The sequence below is a fragment of the Mytilus trossulus genome, chromosome 6 (genome assembly GCF_036588685.1).
Source record: "Mytilus trossulus isolate FHL-02 chromosome 6, PNRI_Mtr1.1.1.hap1, whole genome shotgun sequence".
Lineage (NCBI taxonomy): Eukaryota > Metazoa > Mollusca > Bivalvia > Mytilida > Mytilidae > Mytilus > Mytilus trossulus.
This window is the reverse complement of record NC_086378.1, coordinates 12,916,268-12,935,623: the sequence shown is the minus strand read 5'-3', so window position 1 is coordinate 12,935,623 and position 19,356 is coordinate 12,916,268. Positions and strand designations below refer to the sequence as shown.

The following is a 19,356-nucleotide window of genomic DNA, read 5'->3' as shown; positions in this document are numbered from 1 at the left end:
GGAGTTATTGCCCTTTATAGTCCATTTTGAACCATTTTTCGTAAACCTGTTATCTTTTACAAACATTTTCTCCTCTAAAACTACTGGGCCGAATAAAATCAAACTTGGCCACAATCATCATTGGAGTATCTAGTTTTAAAATTGTGTGCAGTGACCCGGCCAACCAACCTCGATGACCGCCATGTCTAAAAATAGAACAAAAGGGTGAAATGCAGTTTTTGGCTTATAACTCAAAAACCAAAGCATTTAGAGCAAATCTGATTGGGGTTCATATTGTTAATCAGGTCAAGATCTACCTGCTCTGAAATTTTCAGATGAATTGGACAACGGGTTGTTAGAGTGCTGCCCCTGAATTGGTAATTTTAAGGAAATTTTGCCGTTTTTTGTTATTGTCTTGAATATTAATATAGATAGCGATAAACTGTAAACAGCAATAAATAAAGCAAAGTAAGACCTAAAAATAAGTCAACATGACCAAAATGGTCAATTGACCCCCTAAGGAGTTATTGGCCTTTATAGTCAATTTTTATAAAATTTGTAAATTTTTACTAACATTTTCCACTGAAACTAATGGGCCAATCATTATATATAGGGATAATTGTATGCAGCAAGAATGTTCAGTAAAGTAAGATCTACAAACACATCACCATCACCAAAACACACATTTTGTTATGAATCCATCTGTGTCCTTTATTAAATATTCACATAGACCAAGGTGAGCGACACAGGCTCGTTAGAGCCTCTAGTTTACAGGAATGTCCTGTACTCCCATAGTTTTCAGATTTTGTATATAAACATAAGCCCCTTAATTGATTAAGATAATCGATAGAGAGGAACAGCATATAGAACATTATATAGCAAAATGTTCAGTACAATAAGATCTACAAATAAGTCGACATGATTTCATCTGACCTCATTTTCAAGGTTCATGGGTCAATGTAAATTTTTCGTGTTTTGGTCTGTTTTTGTAATACTATAAGCAATAGGTCAACTATATTTGGTGTATTGACTAATTGTGAGGTAAAAATGTCTCTCTGGCAGGTGTCATTTGTCCTTGACCTCATTTTCATGGTTCATTGGTCAATGCTTAGTTTTTCTGTTTTGGTCTGTTTTTCTAATACTATAAGCAATAGGTGAATTATATTTGGTGTATGGAATGATTGTAAGCTGTACATGTCTTTCTGGCAAGCGTCATTTGTCCTTGATCTCATTTTCATGGTTCATTGGTCAATATTAAGTTTTTATGGTTTGGTCTTTTTCTTGTATACTATAAGCAATAGATCAACTATGTTTGGTGTATGGAATGATTGTAAGGTGTACATGTCTGTCTGGCAGGGTTCATTTGACTTTGACCTCATTTTCATGGATCATTGATAATTTTAAGTTTATGTGATACTAGTATTAAACTTTTTCTTTAGGACTATCAACGTAAAACCAATCATGGTTAGTAAAGCAGGCGAAAAATTTCAGCGTGTGCACTCTTGTTTTTCTTATTTCTATTATTTTGCCAATTATTATGAAAGCTTGAATAGATACATGTAAGTATAAACTGGAAACAGTAAAAATGATCATCATTACAATATCTACATAAAGTCCACTAAATAAGATTTACAAATAACATGAACAAGGAAACATAAATGATTACAATCACAGAAAAATAAATATCAAATAGCATATTTTTACAAGGTGAGTGATACAGACTCTCAAAAGTCTGTTGTTTATTAACTTGTTGATTTTCTATTTTGACAGAAAATGGGTCGTAAAAGAAAGAGCAAAGCTACTGTAGCTAGAGAGCAGAAGGAGAGAATGAGAAGTAGACGACAAAGCAGTGTTGCCTCTATAGAGTTGGCACCTCTAGGTGAGGAAGAACTCTTAGCCAGAAGGTTGGCTTCTCCTTGTGAGAAAAATCCTTCAAATGCCCAGAGGTTAGAACCTCCTCTGGGAAGCCTGTCTATCCAAAGCATGGATATGCCACTGAGCTCTGACTCCCCACCGTGGGTTTGTACTCCGCCGAGAGTACCCTCACCAAAAGTTGGTGTTGCAGGACAGACGAAACTGGTGGTAGAAACATCATTAGATGTCACCAGTATAATTGAAACAAAGCAAAAGGTTCAAGAATACAATACTGAAACAATACTAAGAATAAACAGTACTGAACCAAATACTAGAATATACAATACTGAGTCAAATACTACAATATACAATACTGATTCAATACTAGAAATCAATACTGAAGAATGCAATACTGAATCTAAACAAGAAATTAACAATGAACTAATGCAAGAAATGCAAACTGAACCTATACCAGAAGTAAAAACTAAACCCAAATCTGTGTACAGAACACAAGAAATAAAAGACATAAACATATCAACATTACAAACAGACCAGTCAGATTGCGAGATCGAATCCAAAATAAGGCTAACGTTAGAATTTGATGAACCACCAAAAACAAAAAAAGCAAAGTTAGAATCTGTATGTAGTTCAGGCTTTAAAATGTTGCCTCCTGATGTTCATTTAAACATAGCTTCAGGGAGTGAAGAAAGCAATAATATCAAGTCAGTAAAAGTGAATGGTAGTTCAAAAAATAAAATAAATTTTATAGGTGGCAAAGTTGATATTAGAAACAATAAACATTCCTCTGATTCTTCTCATTATAGCAAAATAAGATCAAGAAAGCTGATTCAGGGGAAAATAGAAAATGAAGAAACTGACCTTAATTTAGTAGATCAAGAAAAAACTAGAAATGAGGTAAGGAATTTAGAAAATACATGTTCAGTTAATCAACCATTTATGATGCAAGGTAGTTTCCATCAAGGTGATGACAGGTTCAGAAACAATAGTGGTAAACAATGTGTAGCAAATTCATTAACAGCCATAGCTTACAGCAAACTCAGTTTGATTGAATATTGGAATATGACTTTCTTGGACAAAATCTTGATAGAAGGGAATATTTTGTATACTTGGATTCATGGTGATAATGAAGAGTTGTTAGTAACAGAATTGCCGAAAATGGTGGAAATAAGAGATATGATTGTTAAGTGTAACAGAAAAGAGTCTATATTTGCTTTGATAGATAATAATGGTAAAATTGAATTTAATGTTCTTTCTTTGGATCATGCTCTTCAAGAGGCTCTTATTGATTCAGATGGATGTTTTGTTTGTGTAAGGGGTTTTACTAGTGCCATTATTAGGCAAAATGGGAAAATGTATTTATTTGATTCACATGCTAGAAATTGTTTTGGCTTACAAGACAGCTGTGGTAAAAGCATTGTTATTCAGATTAATGATGTGAACAGTTTGTACCAACACTTTTACAATTTTGTGCAAGGAGATGTAAATGCAGAATTTGAAGTAACAGGAATCAACATCGAAATTCAAGATGAAGATTCTGCCACTAACAATCTTGACAAATTAATTGGAAATATTAACAATAGAGAGGTTTTAGAGGATGAAAACAACTCTGACGTAGAATTTATTGGTGTCCCAACTCAAACATGCTATTTATTTAATCCAATTGATTATTATACAAAAAAAAAACTTTGTAATATTTTAGATATTAAATCAAAATTTGTTTTGAAAAACCGGCTAATGCCAACACACAATATAGGTACACCTTTAAAATCAAAACAAATCACTGCAGACGGCAACTGTTTATTCAGAGCTATTTCATATGCAGTATCAAGCAGGCAAGAAAACTTTAAACAAATAAGAAATGAATTAGTGCGCCACATCTTGTGTCATTCACATCAGTTCAATTCTTTTCTTGATTCTGAAACAGTCAATGAGTATATGAAACGTACTAATATGATAGAAGACAATGTTTGGGGAACTGAGTTGGAAATATTAGCTGCTGCTGATTTATTAAAAACTGACATTTTTACATATTTAGAAGGTAAATGGATTAAATACTCCTCAAAGCAAATCAGTAGCAAGAATAATGTGAATGATCAAGCAATTTATCTTAATAATGTAGGTAATCACTATGAAGTTGTTCTTTCTGTTTTACCTGGTGGTAAAGAAGCGGTAACATTAAACAGTAAAGAAAGTGCCAAGAAACGAAATCAATCTGGTGCAGAGAAAGACAAAATGAACTTACACTATGAACTATCTCATGAAGGTACAATGAAGAGAAAATATGAACAACATGAGTTGAATTTTCCAAAGAAATGCTTAAAGGAAGATGAAAATAGTTATGGTTTAATTAAGAAAAAAACTTGTTTGGAATGGCCAGGTAAAGGTCTAGCTGTCTGTAAACCTCGAACACCAAACCAAGGTTTGACAAAAAATGAAAAAGATAAACTAAAGTATCAGTTGGATGGTCAGTTTAGATTCAATAAAATAGAAAAGCAAAATAGTAAGTATGAACAAGACAGATCATACAGGGAATCAAAGAAAAGAAAAAGTATTCAAAAGTATGCAAATGATAAAGAACACAACAGCTATGTCAGAAAATCAAGCATTCAGAAATATGCTGATGATGATGATTTCAAAAGTAAAGTCAAACAGGCAAGCATACAGAAATATGCTAATGATGATGATTTCAAAAGTAAAGTCAAACAGGCAAGCATACAGAAATATGCTGATGATGATGATTTCAAAAGAGAAGTCAAACAGGCAAGCATACAGAAATATGCTGATGATAATGATTTCAAAAGAGAAGTCAAACGGGCAAGCATACAGAAATATGCTAATGATGATGATTTTAAAAGAGAAGTCAAACAGGCAAGCATACAGAAATATGCTGATGATGATGATTTCAAAAGAGAAGTCAAACAGGCAAGCATACAGAAATATGCTGATGATAATGATTTCAAAAGAGAAGTCAAACGGGCAAGCATACAGAAATATGCTGATGATAATGATTTCAAAAGAGAAGTTAAACGGGCAAGCATACAGAAATATGCTGATGATAATGATTTCAAAAGAGAAGTCAAACGGGCAAGCATACAGAAATATGCTAATGATGATGATTTCAAAAGAGAAGTCAAACAGGCAAGCATACAGAAATATGCTGATGATGATGATTTCAAAAGAGAAGTCAAACGGGCAAGCATACAGAAATATGCTAATGATGATGATTTCAAAAGAGAAGTCAAACAGGCAAGCATACAGAAATATGCTAATGATGATGATTTCAAAAGAGAAGTCAAACGGGCAAGCATACAGAAATATGCTGATGATGATGATTTCAAAAGAAAAGTCAAAGATCAGATATTGACTAGAAGAAAGAATGCCAAAGAGGACAGTAATGATGTTACAAAAGTTATTGAAAACTTTAGGAAAAATGTAAGTAAGGGTCCAGAATTTGTTTGTTCTTGCTGCTTTAGACTGTTATTCGAAAATCAAGTTGTACAATGTAGAAGAGAATTGTATAAACCAGGTTGTGGCAAAGATATAGCAGACATATGTATTTCTGAGAAGTATTTACATAGATGTTCAGAAGAATGCAAAGATGAATGTTTATATCAGGGAGCCAGCAGAGCTACACTTTGGATTTGTTACACATGCCATAGAAAGATTCTTAAAGGAAAAATACCTGCTGAATCTTTTGCTAACAACTTGGCTCTAGAGGATATTCCACTAAAACTTAACAGATTAAATCAACTAGAACAACATCTTATTTCATTAAATATACCTTTCATGAAAATTGTTGCTTTACCTAAGGGTGGACAAAAAGCTGTGCATGGTCCATGTGTTTGTGTACCATCAGATATTTCAAAGGTCACAACAACTTTGCCTAGATCAGAAGATGATAATTGTTTAGTGAAAGTAAAACTCAAAAGAAAATTACAGTACAAAGGTTATGAGGAATATCAGTTTGTGGACACTAAACATTTAGAAGAGGCCTTGTCCTTTTTAAAAGAAAAGAATGATTGGTATTCAAATGTTGAAATAAATGGAGAGTGGTTGAATCCAATTCCATCATCGGAGAATATTTGTGTCGCTGAAAAAAAAGACAATAAAAGTTGTACAAGAATTGACAGAGTGAAAGAGGATAACTTGGAGGACAAATCAGATAAAAAAGAACAGGAAAATGCAGTTGATTCATATTTAGATGATAGTTTACAGGGTGTACAGTTGGACACATGCTTACAGCCTGCTGACATTGCACAGGAAGCATTGGATTTATTGTTTGACCAAGAGTTTAATTTATCTCCTGCAGAAGGAAATAATCCAGTCAGTTTACTGAAAGAAAAGGGCATTGAAGCAAAAACCTTTCCAGTGCATTACCCTACAGGTAAAAACACTTGGAATGAGGACAGAGAAGAGAAACTATCTTTATTAAGATATTTTAATCTGAGATTAATGAGTGTCGAAAACAGGTTTGCCAGAGATACTTCCTACATATTCTTTAGCCAGTATATGTCTGAACTAGATAGGGTCATGTCAAATGTACAGATATCGTTACGGAAAGGGTCAGCTTTTTCAGATGGACAGAAAGTAACAAGTAAAATGCTGTGCAATAAGGAGTCATTAAATGGATTATTTAGAAAAGATGAAGCAATCAAGTTCATGAAGCCTGTCCGAGGAACACCACCATATTGGCAATCTATTCAGAAGGACATTTTTTGTATGATTAGACAGTTAGGTATACCCTCATTCTTTGCGTCATTCTCATCTGCAGATTTTAGATGGAAAGAAATTGTAGAAACCATACTGAAGCAACAAGGAGATATTCGTAATGTTGACAGTCTTAGTTGGGATGAAAAATGTAAAGTGCTTTGTAGTAACCCTGCTACAGTGGCAAGAATGTTTGATCACAGATTTCACAAATTTCTTAAAGATGTGATAATGTCAGATGCTGAACCAATTGGTCATGTGATTGACTACTTTTATAGAGTTGAATTTCAACAGAGAGGTTCTCCACATACTCATTGTGTATTTTGGATAGAAGATGCCCCCAAATTTGGAGTAGACGATGATGATACTGTAACAAAGTTCATTGATAAATATATCTCTTGCAAATTACCATTGGAAAGTGATGACCCAGAGCTTACTGACATTGTTAAAACCGTTCAACAGCATAGCAAAAACCACTCAAAAAGTTGTCGCAAAAAAGGAACAGAGTGTCGGTTCAATTTCCCAAGACCACCATCTGAAAAAACTTTTATATCCTGTCCAATTGAAGACGAGGAGGATAAGGAACATGATGAAGATGCTGATGATAGTAAGAAGTCAGATTCTGAAAGCAGTAAACCATCTGAAAAGACATTTATACCATGCCCAATGAAACATGATGATGAAGACCATCATGATAAACATACTGATGGTAATATTAATGAGAAATCAAAATCTAAGGGCAGTATCTTAAAAGCAAAACAGATGTTAGCATGTTTATGGGATGTAATTAAAGAGTGTGAAGATAAAACTTTGACTACCAGTGAATTATTTTTGAAAGCTGGATTGTCTCAAGAGGATTTTCAAGAATGTTTTAGATGGATAACAAACAGAAATACTGTAGTATTAAAGAGAAATAAAGATGAGTTGTTTATTAATCAGTACAATCCTCATCTGCTAAAATCATGGAATGCAAATATGGATATTCAGTACATTTTGGATGCATACTCATGTGTGGTTTACATTATAAGCTATATAAGCAAATCAGAACGTGAACTCGGCTTGTTGTTGCAGCAGACAAAAACTGAGGCAGCTGATGGAAATTTGGATGCACAGCAGACTATGAAAAAAGTAGGTACAGCATACTTTCACTTTCGCGAACTTAGTACACAAGAAGCTGTTTTCAGAGTCATAGGTTTACGTTTGAAAGAGTGTTCAAGAAAAGTGCAATTCATTCCACTAGGAGAAAACCCATGCAGAATGAGTATACCCCTCAAAGAACTTCAACAAAAATCAAAAACATTAAAGATGAAGAAGTCTATAGATGATGGCAGTGATGATGATGATGGTGATAGTGATGATATTTGGCTGAAAAGTATAACTGACAGGTATAAAAATAGGCCTGATTTAGAACGATTTGATCAGATGTGTTTAGCAACATTTTGTTCCGAATATTCAGTGTTGGCAGAGACACAGATACCAAATAAAATTAATGAGGACACTACATTCAAACTTAAGAATGATATGGGGTATATAAGAAAGAGGACAAGGACTTCTGATGCTGTTATCAAATATGCAAGATTTTCTGTAGAGTCAGCTCCTGAACAATACTACCAAAGTATATTACAGTTGTTTTTGCCATACAGATTAAATGAACAATTGAAACCACCACAGTTTTTATCATATGAGGATTTTTACAACTCTGGATTTATAAAGTACAGTCAGATGGAAGACCTCAGTTCAGTTCAAAATATAGTCAACTTTAACATGTCAAAATTTGTGAAGAAAGACAAGGAGCTAGAGATTGCTGAGAAACAATTAGAAGAAAGAGGATATCAAGAGGATGCATGGGCACAACTATGTCCAGAAACAGAGAAAGAAAGACATGAATGTAATGAAGTTGGTGAAAACACAACCACTCAAGAGGTAGATAGTCCTGAATTAGGAATACCAGATTTGAACCAAACTGACAAGTCAAGTGATGAAAATGGAATGGTTCAAAAAACAAGTTTTTCAAGGTCTGAAGTTATACCATTGTTGAGAACTTTAAATGAGAAACAAAAGCGCATATTTTTTAAGATCAGAGAGTGGTGCAATTTAAAAGTGAATGGTAAGAATCCACCGCCATTTCATGTTTTTGTAACTGGAGGAGCCGGAACAGGCAAAAGCCATTTGATTAAATGCTTGTATTATGAGGCCACAAGAATTCTTGCGCACTGTTCCCCAAATCCTGATGATTTGACTGTGTTGTTAACGGCACCAACTGGCACGGCAGCTTTTAATATAAATGGATTGACAATTCATAGTTCACTTTCCATTTTTAAAGGTTTATCTGTTGAGAAAGCTATGCTAGGAGAAGATAAGCTGAATAGTTTGAGGTCCAAATTAGAGAATTTACAAATTCTCATCATAGATGAAGTCTCAATGGTCAACAAAAGGTTGTTATTTTTTATTCATGAAAGGTTGCGTCAAATTAAGAAAAGGCCTGAGAAGTATCCTTATGGAGGAGTTTCAGTGATAGCAGTGGGTGATTTCTATCAATTACCACCAGTAAAATCAAAAAGATCAGATAAACTTTATGTTAATGATCCATCAAATCCTTTGAATTATCTTTGGAATGATCTTTTTTCTGTTGTGGAATTAGATGAAGTCATGAGACAGAGAGAAGATAGTTTGTTTGCCCAGTTGTTGAATAGACTAAGGGTCAAACAGAACAATTATCCACTAAAATGTTCAGATCAAGAAATGTTGAAAGAGTGCATAGATAGTGGACCAGACGAAGCTCTGCACATTTATGCTACTAATAATGAAATTAACATGTACAATAACGAAATGATTATGAAGTTGTCAAGTGAGCCCAAATTAATTGAAGCTCAAGATTTTGAAAAGGATAAGACAACAGGGAAACTTACGAAGAGAAGACAGAATTTTGCAAAAACTAATATTTGTCTTCCAACATCAATCCTGTTAGCAGAAGGAGCTCGTGTGATGATGATAAAAAATGAAGCCGTCAGTGATGGTTTGGTGAATGGTGTTATGGGTACTGTTCTCAGTATTTCAGAATTTTCAAAAGGAGCATTACCAAAAAATATATATATTCATTTTGATAATGATAGAGTTGGAAAAAATGCAAAAGTACAGAAGATAATAAATGGAAAAAGATGTGTTGGATTAGAACCATCTACAGAAAATATACCATTCAGTAATGGAACAAGAAAACAATATCCTCTGCAGCTAGCATGGGCATGTACTGTTCACAAGGTTCAGGGTTTGACAGTGCAACAGGCAGTTGTCTGCTTGAATAAATGTTTTGCATATGGTCAGGCATATGTTGCATTGAGTAGAGTTACTTCAAAAAATGGGCTGACTATATTACCAATTGATGATAAAACTTTGAACAAAAAAATATACAGTGATCCTGATATAATGGAGGGAATCAAATCCATGGATAATTTTTTGTCTCAAAATGACACCATAGTTTCAAATCATAAAGCCGGTTTGTCAATAGTTTACCACAATATTCAAGGTCTAAAGGCTCACCAAAATGATTTGAAAGCCAATTCAGACTTCCAAAATGCAAATTATATCTGTTTGACTGAAACCTGGTTGGAATCTTGTAGTGATGATGTTCACCTTCCTAATTATAAACTTCATCATTTGCCAAGGTCAGCAGCATTTGCATCAAATAATCCTTTGTATGCTTCTTTACAAGAAATGAGTCATGGTGGAGTTGGTGTATATGTTAAATCAGATTCTGAGTATGAAGAATTTGATATATCTCAAAAAAATCTTGAATGTATAATTTTCAAAGTTCCGAAAATGAATGTTCTAATTGCTACAATATATAGAACTCAAAAATACCAAATTGAACTATTTTTAAGAAATGTTTGTGCTCTTTTGTCAGAATTGACACAGCTTTCAAGCAGTATTATTGTTTTAGGAGACTTTAATCAAGACATTATGAAGGGTGGCAGATCAATACAAGATTTTATGGCTTCATTCGGATTTGAACAGTTAGTACAAGAGGCAACAACAGAGGGTGGTACACTGATTGACCATGTTTATATCAAAAGTTGTGAAAAAGTACAAGTAAGTGTTATTCCAACTTATTACAGTTATCATGATGCAATATCTGTCATTTTGGAAATAAACCCTTCTACTTGAAAGCTGTATAGTATTAATAGCAAATGATAAGAGAGCCTTAAACATGTTTAAGGAAAATTCATTTTGTACAAAACGATCAAAAGTTTCCCTACATATTATTTTTCAAAATACTAAGCCAATACTAACAACCTAGTTTTGTATATATGTTCTTTATGTGTTTAAATTTCAAGTTTATTAATAGTTTCCCTTTTTTTTAGCTAAGTATCAAACTCTGAATTATATTATAAAGTGGAATTGTTTTCTTAACTGAATATTTTAAGAGTTTTATATGTTTACTTTAATTTCAGATCAAATTCATGGTCGTCAGTAGTAAAGAATTTAAATCAATTGTCTAACTTTTTGTGCATGCTTTGGTAATTTAAATACAGCACTTGCCAATGGGTTAGATAGTTGATAAATATATATCATCAGCTGAGAAATGTCTATTTATAATTAAGAAGTAAAAAGAAATAGGAGATAGAAGATTAAAATACAGCATTATGTAAAGGTATGTTCGATCAAATAGTATTTACAAAAGATAACTAATGCAAACTGTCTAAGGGCCAGTGTGAGTGTTTGACACAATTTCAACTGTCCTGTGTAGTCTGACATCATATGTTTGAAAGCGTCATCTGTTGTCTGGAAACTTTTTAAAATTTCTCCCCTGAAACTGCTGGGCCAATTTAAACAAATCTTGGCCTGAGTCATTCTAAGGATGTCTAGTTAAAATGGTATGTTTGTTCAGCTCGCCATCCAATTAACATGCCCCATGTTACTCTAAAAAGAACATGGGAGGTAAAACACTACTTTTTCTTTCTCCAAGATATTACAAGGCTATTGAGACCAAATGTTTGTAAGCATGATTTGTATTGAACCGTTTGTTAAACATAGGCTATAAAAAAATGGTTAAAGGTAATGTGTCTATATAAAAGTTATTTATCCCACTTAATATTGCCTCTAGTAAAACTAAATAAGTAGGTTGTTTCATTACAATTTTATTAACAATTGGTTTCATGTCGAATTCAAATTGTAATAATCAATGTTAATATTTATCAAATTGCTTTAACATAGGATGCACTGCTAAATTACTATCACCCCCTGAAAACAGATTTTGAAGCTATATATGTCTGTCTGTCTGTTTCATGGGCTTTGGAATTCAATAAAGCAATGTCAGGTCACACTGACCATAACTTAGACCTTTAATCCCTATTAAAGTAAATGTTTGTCCAATTCATGTCCAGCTCACAACTATTGTTTCACAAAACTAAGACAAGGTGGGTGGGGGTGGGGGTCCTATATCAAGTCAGGTCACTCTGTTTGACTTTGACCTTTGATCTTTATGCAAGTAAAGCATTGTCTGATTTGTGTACTGTGCATAACTTGTACTGTAGAATTTAGGTTAAATAATCTGGTTGCTGATGCACCATGGGATGGGGGTTGGGGGGATCCTATATCAAGTCAGGTCACTCTGTTTGACTTTGACCTTTGATCCTTATGCAAGTAAAGCATTGTCTGATTTGTGTACTGTGCATAACTTGTACTGTAGAATTTAGGTTAAATAATCTGGTTGCTGATGCACCATGGGAAGGGGGTTTGGGGGGGATCCTATATCAAGTCGGTTCACTCTGTTTGACTTTTTGACCTTGACCTTTGATCTTTATGCAAGTAAAGCATTGTCTGATTTGTGTACTGTGCATAACTTGTACTGTAGAATTTAGGTTAAATAATCTGGTTGGTGATGCACCATGGGATGGGGGTTGGGGGGGGGGGGGGTCCTATATCAAGTCAGGTCACTCTGTTTGACTTTGACCTTTGATCTTTATGCAAGTAAAGCATTGTCTGATTTGTGTACTGTGCTTAACTTGTACTGTAGAATTTAGGTTAAATAATCTGGTTGCTGATGCACCATGGGATGGGGGTTGGGGGTTCCTATATCAAGTCAGGTCAATCTGTTTGACTTTGACCTTTGATCTTTATGCAAGTAAAGCATTGTCTGATTTGTGTACTGTGCATAACTTGTGTACTATAGCAAATAAATAGACAAATCTGACCTTGACCCTTGATTCCAATGTTATTTTCTCAAAATTGAATTTACTACAGTAAACGGCTACTTGTATGTCCTGGGTTTTAGATGTGCTCATTTTTTTAGATGTGTGTTTTTTATTGGTCAGATGGACGGTATAGTTTTGGTTGAGAATGGAATGTAATAGATATAATATGTGTATACTTTGTAAATGACTGCATAAGAAGAAATGATGTCCTTATATTGAATAGCTCAATTGTTAGAGTTTTAAAGCTTGTATGCCATGTAATGATGATGTATTGAAGGTTTTTTTTTACAGTTAAAAGACAATGCATAGTTTTGTTTTTTCCAGTAAATTTATTTGTACTGTTTATAAAGCTTATTTCCTGTAGCCACAAGCATTTATATATCAGTTAAAATTTTAAATGTAATTTGCACAATTGCAATTAATGAGTATGTACCATGTTTAAATTTTCAATGAACAAATATTTTATTTGCATTGCTAACTTTGAAGAAATACATTATATAAACATGATTAACTGACTGTAATATTCTTGAAATGGAAAAGTCTAATGAAAGTATCAAAACTGTCAGTAGTATAAAAACTTTAAATCTTAACATAAAATAATAGAGAAATTTTTCCACCTACAAAACAACAGTAACACATTTCCTTTGTTTTCACTGTAATTGATATTTTTCTGTATTTGTTGTATACCATATACTGTTTCTTCACAGCTGTACAACTGTATCATTTGCTATTGATGTATTTGTCTGTAAACCTTTTTATCAGCATGTTTTTTTTTCAGAATATAGCATTTATAACCTATATATATAATATATATATATATAAGTACATTTAAACAAGTGACAACGCTACGACAGATCCATCCATTGGATCATTAGTGAAGGTGATACACAGCTGAAAACACATCTTGAATTCATAATTATTCTAAATATCAAGACAACAATGTTAAATCTGCAAATGTTTGGAAGCAAATTTGTGCTTCCCCTGTTGGGATTCGAACTCATGCTATTGGGATATCGAGACAACTCTGCCATCACTGTATCTAGCGCTCTAGACTACTCAGCCATATATATATACATATTATAGACAAACAGCAATCTATGGTGGTATTTTATTTTAACCTTGATGATTTGTGCATCCTAGGCGAAATGGATTTAAATCCAAAACATCAGATTGTTTTTGTTCAGTAAAATGAAGATAGAAATTGAAATAAAAAACAGACGAAATATACCAACAATAAATTCTGTGGCTTTGTGGTGATTACTGATCGTTTTGTCTACTTTACTTCTCTCAGACAATACTATTCCAATGTTTATCTTGAACAATTTATTGGCATTAAATCTTTATTGAAGATATATATATGCAAAGGAGGAATGGTGGAGCGGTGAATAATTAATTTGAATTTTCATTTTGGACATTGACAATATTCACATTAAAATGTGTTATTACAGGTACAAAGTCCTTTTATACCCAAAGACACCAGACAAAGTATACTATTAAATAATTTTACATATTTTTATTTAAGTAGGAACAATTTTGAAAGTTCGACTAATACTTAAAATGTTTCTAACAAGTACAAGAAATTCAGGAAATCAAAATTTAAGGATGATGTGCTTGTCATGTTATGTATTTAAATTTAGGTGTTTTTCACAATTAATACACAAACTTGCTTTCACTAAAAGAAGAATCATGGTTTAGCTAGGTTGAATGTACACTTTTACTAGGAAAATTATTATGTTTTTACAATAATTTTGTATTTGATTACCATATGATTAAATGTATTAACTGTCTTTACATTTTTGTTATTCATTCACCCTACCAGGATGCTCTTTTGCAAACGGCAAGAACCATTTTTTTTTAAGTATGTCCCTACCATATTGAAAGGGGCATTAAGTTTTACCATTGTCCGTCTGCATGTCCGTACATCCCACAATTTGTTTCCTGTCTCTAACTTGAGTTACCTCAAACAAATAATATGAAACTTATACACTATGCTAATTACCACAAAACACAGATCAAGATTGAATTTTGGTGGTGTCACTCTATCCGTTCCATAGTTATGCCCCTTTCAAATAGAAAAATTACTAAATTTTTGGAATCCATTCTCTAACTTTAGTTTGCCTTAACCAAATGTTATGAAACTTACACACAATGCTTATTATCTTAAAACACAGACCAAGTTTGAAATTTGGTGGCGTCACTTTTACCGTTATAGAGTCATGCCCTTTACAAATGGAAATATTGCTGAATTTTTCGTAGCTGTTCTATAACTTTAGTTTGCCTCAACCAAATGTGATGAAATCTATACAAAATGCTTATTACCACAAAACACAGATCAATTTCGAATTTTGGTGCGTCATTTTTACCATTCTAGATTAATGCCCCTTTACAAATGGAAATATTGCTGAATTATTGGTTTCTGTTCACTAACTTCAGTTTGCCTCAACCAAATGTAATGAAACCTATACGCACAGCTTATTACCACAAATCACAGATCAAGTCTAAATTTTGATGGTGTCACTTTTACCATTCTAGAGTAATGCCCCTCTTCAAATGGAGAAATTGCTAAATTGTTCGTTTCCGTTCTCTAATTTAAGTTTACCTCAACTAAGTGTTATGAAAAGTATACACAATGCTTATTACCACAAAACTCTGATCAAGTACAAATTTGGGTATTGTCACTTATACAGATCTTGAGTTATCTCCCTTTAACATGGGGCATCATCTGTCCCATGAACTCATTCCCCATTTATTATTTCATTTTTTGATACTGTGACTGTTAACACAGCTAGTAATATTTTCACTGTCAATTATGGTTATACCCTCAAGGAAAGGTAAAATATCTTTGGGCTAAATATTACAAAGTTGAGCCTTAATGATCCACCATTTTCCACTTCAAGACTTCCAAAACTATCACAAATGATTATATGATCCAGTCAAAAATTAACATCCTGTATAATCTAAACTCTTTAGGTTTTGTCTACCTATTATGATTCAGGTAATTGTTCTTATTTGGGCAGATAACTAAGCAACAAACTTAAAGGGTAACGCCCACATAAGTAAAAAACTCTTAAGTTCATTATCTTGGACCTGTCTTCTTCATGATGTGAAATATGTTTTAAAAGATATTGAATGTATTGAAAAGAAAAGCATTTAACACATAAAAGTCCTTAAAATATTGTCAAAACCATAAAATTGGTACTCTAGGGTTTGACATGTGACTGTATGAGATTTGCCAAGGTGGTTGGTCCCCTGTATGCTTGTTTAAGACACAATTGGACTAAAAACTTTGTGGTTAAGGAGTTAAAGCTATTTTAAGGAACTGTTAACAGGGTTATGCCACTTATGAAAAGGTCAAATTTCTTCCGTCAACACCTACCAAATTTGCGCCTTTTTGACAAAAACAATATTTCAACTATTGATAGGTCCTATACATATGAGGGTTTCTGGGATATCACAAAACAAGTAGTGAGGTCAAATGTCAAGGTCAACCTTAGAAAGCTTTAACACACACTTAAAATCCTTAAAATAAGGTTAAAAACACAAAATTCGTATCTGAGACATGAACTTTTAACCTTTGTCAAAATCATTGCCATTGGTCCACGATGTCATTACAAAAGACCCCATGGGTGTAGGACCTTTGTTTCGAGAGTTAAAGGTAATGTTTTTTTTTCAGAAACATAACAAGGGTTATGCCCCTTACGGATAGGTCAAATCTCTTGTCAAAATATAAAAAAAAGTGCCTTTATGACCAAAACATTTCTCAGTATTTACCATTTCTGTAAGTATAATCGTTTTTGAGATATCCAGTAAAAGGTTTAAAGGTCAAAAGTCAACCTTAAAAACACACTAAAAATCCTTTATATAAGGTCAAAAACACAATTTGCTTTCTGGAATATGACCTGGATCTTGTGACTTTTGTCAAGGTCAATAGTCCCCAATGTCATTGCTGAAGATCCATGGTTCTAGGACCTTTGGTTATATAGTAAAAGCGGAAAAATCTGGTATTGTCTTTTCAGGAACCTAAAACAGGGGTTATGCCCCTTACAGAAAGGTCAATTTTTTGGTTAAATGTAAAAAAAATGCGCCTCATCCACCTTTACGTTTTTTACTATTTCTATAAGTACAATCGTTTTTTAGATATCGACTAAAAAGTTGTAAGGTCAAAGGTCAAGGTCAACCTTAAAAAGTTTAAAAACACACTGAAAATCTTTTAAATAAGGTCAAAAACACACAATTCGCTATATGGGACATGACCTTGACCTTTGACCTTTTGACCTTTGTCAAGGTCATTAGTCCCCAATGTCATTGCTGAAGACCCCATGGGTCTAGGACCTTTGGTTATACAGTAAAACCTGATTTTGTCTTTCAAGAAACCTAAAACACGGGTAATGCCCCTTAAAAAAAGGTCAAATCTCTTCAGTCAATATGTAACAAAGTTGCGCCGTAATGACCCAAACATTTTACACTATTTAAAACTTCTGTAAGTATAATAGTTTCTGAGATTATCCCATAACAAGGTGATTGGTCAAAGGTCAAGGTCAACATACACATTTGACCTTGAGGTATTTTTCAAAGATGCATGAATTGATGATGATTGGTGAAGATCCTAGGTGTCTACGACTTACCGTTTCTGAGTTTTGGTGGCCAACCGACACCGGTTAATTTTCATAGGGGCATAACCCTACCAATGAGTCGTTGAATCTTTTCGATCCAAATGTAACGAAGAACTGGGGTCTGGTCCTGAACAAATTTCACCCTTCGTTTTTTTCCTACCTATTACGGTTACGGTGTTGGAACGATAACAAGGTTTTTGGGTTTCGGAGGGATTACTCCGAACCGACAAAATATTTCGACCAACAGGGTGAGTTCCAGATAGATATTCATGACACCGATACAAAGTGTGAACATGAAAGCGACACGTCTTACGGTTAAGGCTGCTAACTTCGTCAAAGTTTGGCGGAAGAATAATAATAATAATAATAATAATAATAATAATAATAATAATAATAAACAGAAGAAATACAGTAAGGTCTTTCCTTATAGAAAAAGGAAAGACCTTAATAATAATAATAATAATAATAATAATAATCAGAAGAAATACAGTAAGGTCTTTCCTTATAGAAAAAGGAAAGACCTTAATTACTAATTTCTACTTTTTCAATGTGACATGTTTGTGTTTTATTGACGATTATATCTTGTTCTTACAGTTTCAGTTCATCCCCCTCCCTCCAAAAACTGATTAAATTGCAATTATTCTAAAAAAGGTTAATTTAAAAATACATTTCCAATACTTGTACAATGTGGAATAGTACAAGAAACAACGTGAAAATATAGTTAAGATAAAAAAAAATACATAAGTAGTATTTACACTTCTGTTTGGTGGATTTGGATACGGGCTAGCTAGTTTTTGGCTGCTGCTAAAAAACAAAGCTTTATAAGTGCCAGAAATTACGGATCTTCTGTAGTCCCCAAGGAACTGTAGCTATAAGAGAGCACGAAACATTCCAGACACGGTATACTTTATAGATGTTTTTATACTAAAATTATTCTGTGTAAACAATCTTGATTACATTTATTTTGTGCACAGAAAATACTACCTTATTAATATCCTTGTATATCTTACTTATTATACTACGCATGTAAACATTTCTGTCTAATAAATCCAAAAAAAATATACGCGCTAAAATTAATAATGCTATTTTCACAAATAAAACAAAAAACGTAATTATATATTCACTTACAAATGATTAACTGAATATCTAAATGGAGAAAAGACTATACCAATGAATAAATATATACTATGAACAATGAATGTTTCACAAATAATACGCGACAACAAAGCAAAATCATTTCTTAAAACACTGCAAAAAAATAATTCTGATTGATGCAGTGGTATTGTCATAAATTGCACTGGAGTGAACAGTGAACAGTGGTACAGCAAACGTCGAATTCCCTCACACAATCTTATCACACACTATATAACATTTATTCTGTTTCATTTGTATTTACCTTTTGCTCTGTTGGTATCAACTTGTTACTCGTATGTAAAGTTTGGTAAGAATCAGTAGAAATATATGTTTCCATCTTCTATAAGTATAGATGTAACGACCATTCATACGTACAGAAAGTGTACTAACATGACGTGTTGATGTTAACTAACCTTTCCAATGACATTTTAAATTAATCTCAGCATGATTTCATTTGAAAAAAAAAGTTCAATGTTTTCACACTGTGTTAGGATCGCCAAATGATCGTCATGATTGGAAAAGGATAAGGAGTTCAAGGTATAGATAAATGTGCTGTCACAGATTTTGGGGGAAAAAATCCGTTCAATGTTTTCACACTGTGTTAGGATCGCCAAATGATCGTCATGAAAAGTATAAGGAGTTCAACTTTATCTAATTGAATAGTTTAACCGAAACTAGAAAAAAATATTGCATTTATCTTTTTCTTCTTCTGATATATTATGAATTTGAAATTCTTTTGAAATAGGTACACTGAACAACGAAAGTTCGTCTATCATCAAATGTCCAATAACAAGCTAGTTTTCAGATTTTTCTTGTTTTGTTTAAAGTGCAGTGGAAACTATTGAAAACAATTAAAG

The 19,356-nt window shown here is 33.1% G+C and overlaps 1 protein-coding gene across 1 annotated transcript in view; it reads right to left on the bottom strand.

Annotated features, from left to right (window-relative positions):
- Positions 1-19,356, bottom strand: part of LOC134723199 (uncharacterized) — a 32,516-nt gene that overhangs the window by 12,192 nt on the left and 968 nt on the right. The window lies entirely within an intron of this gene.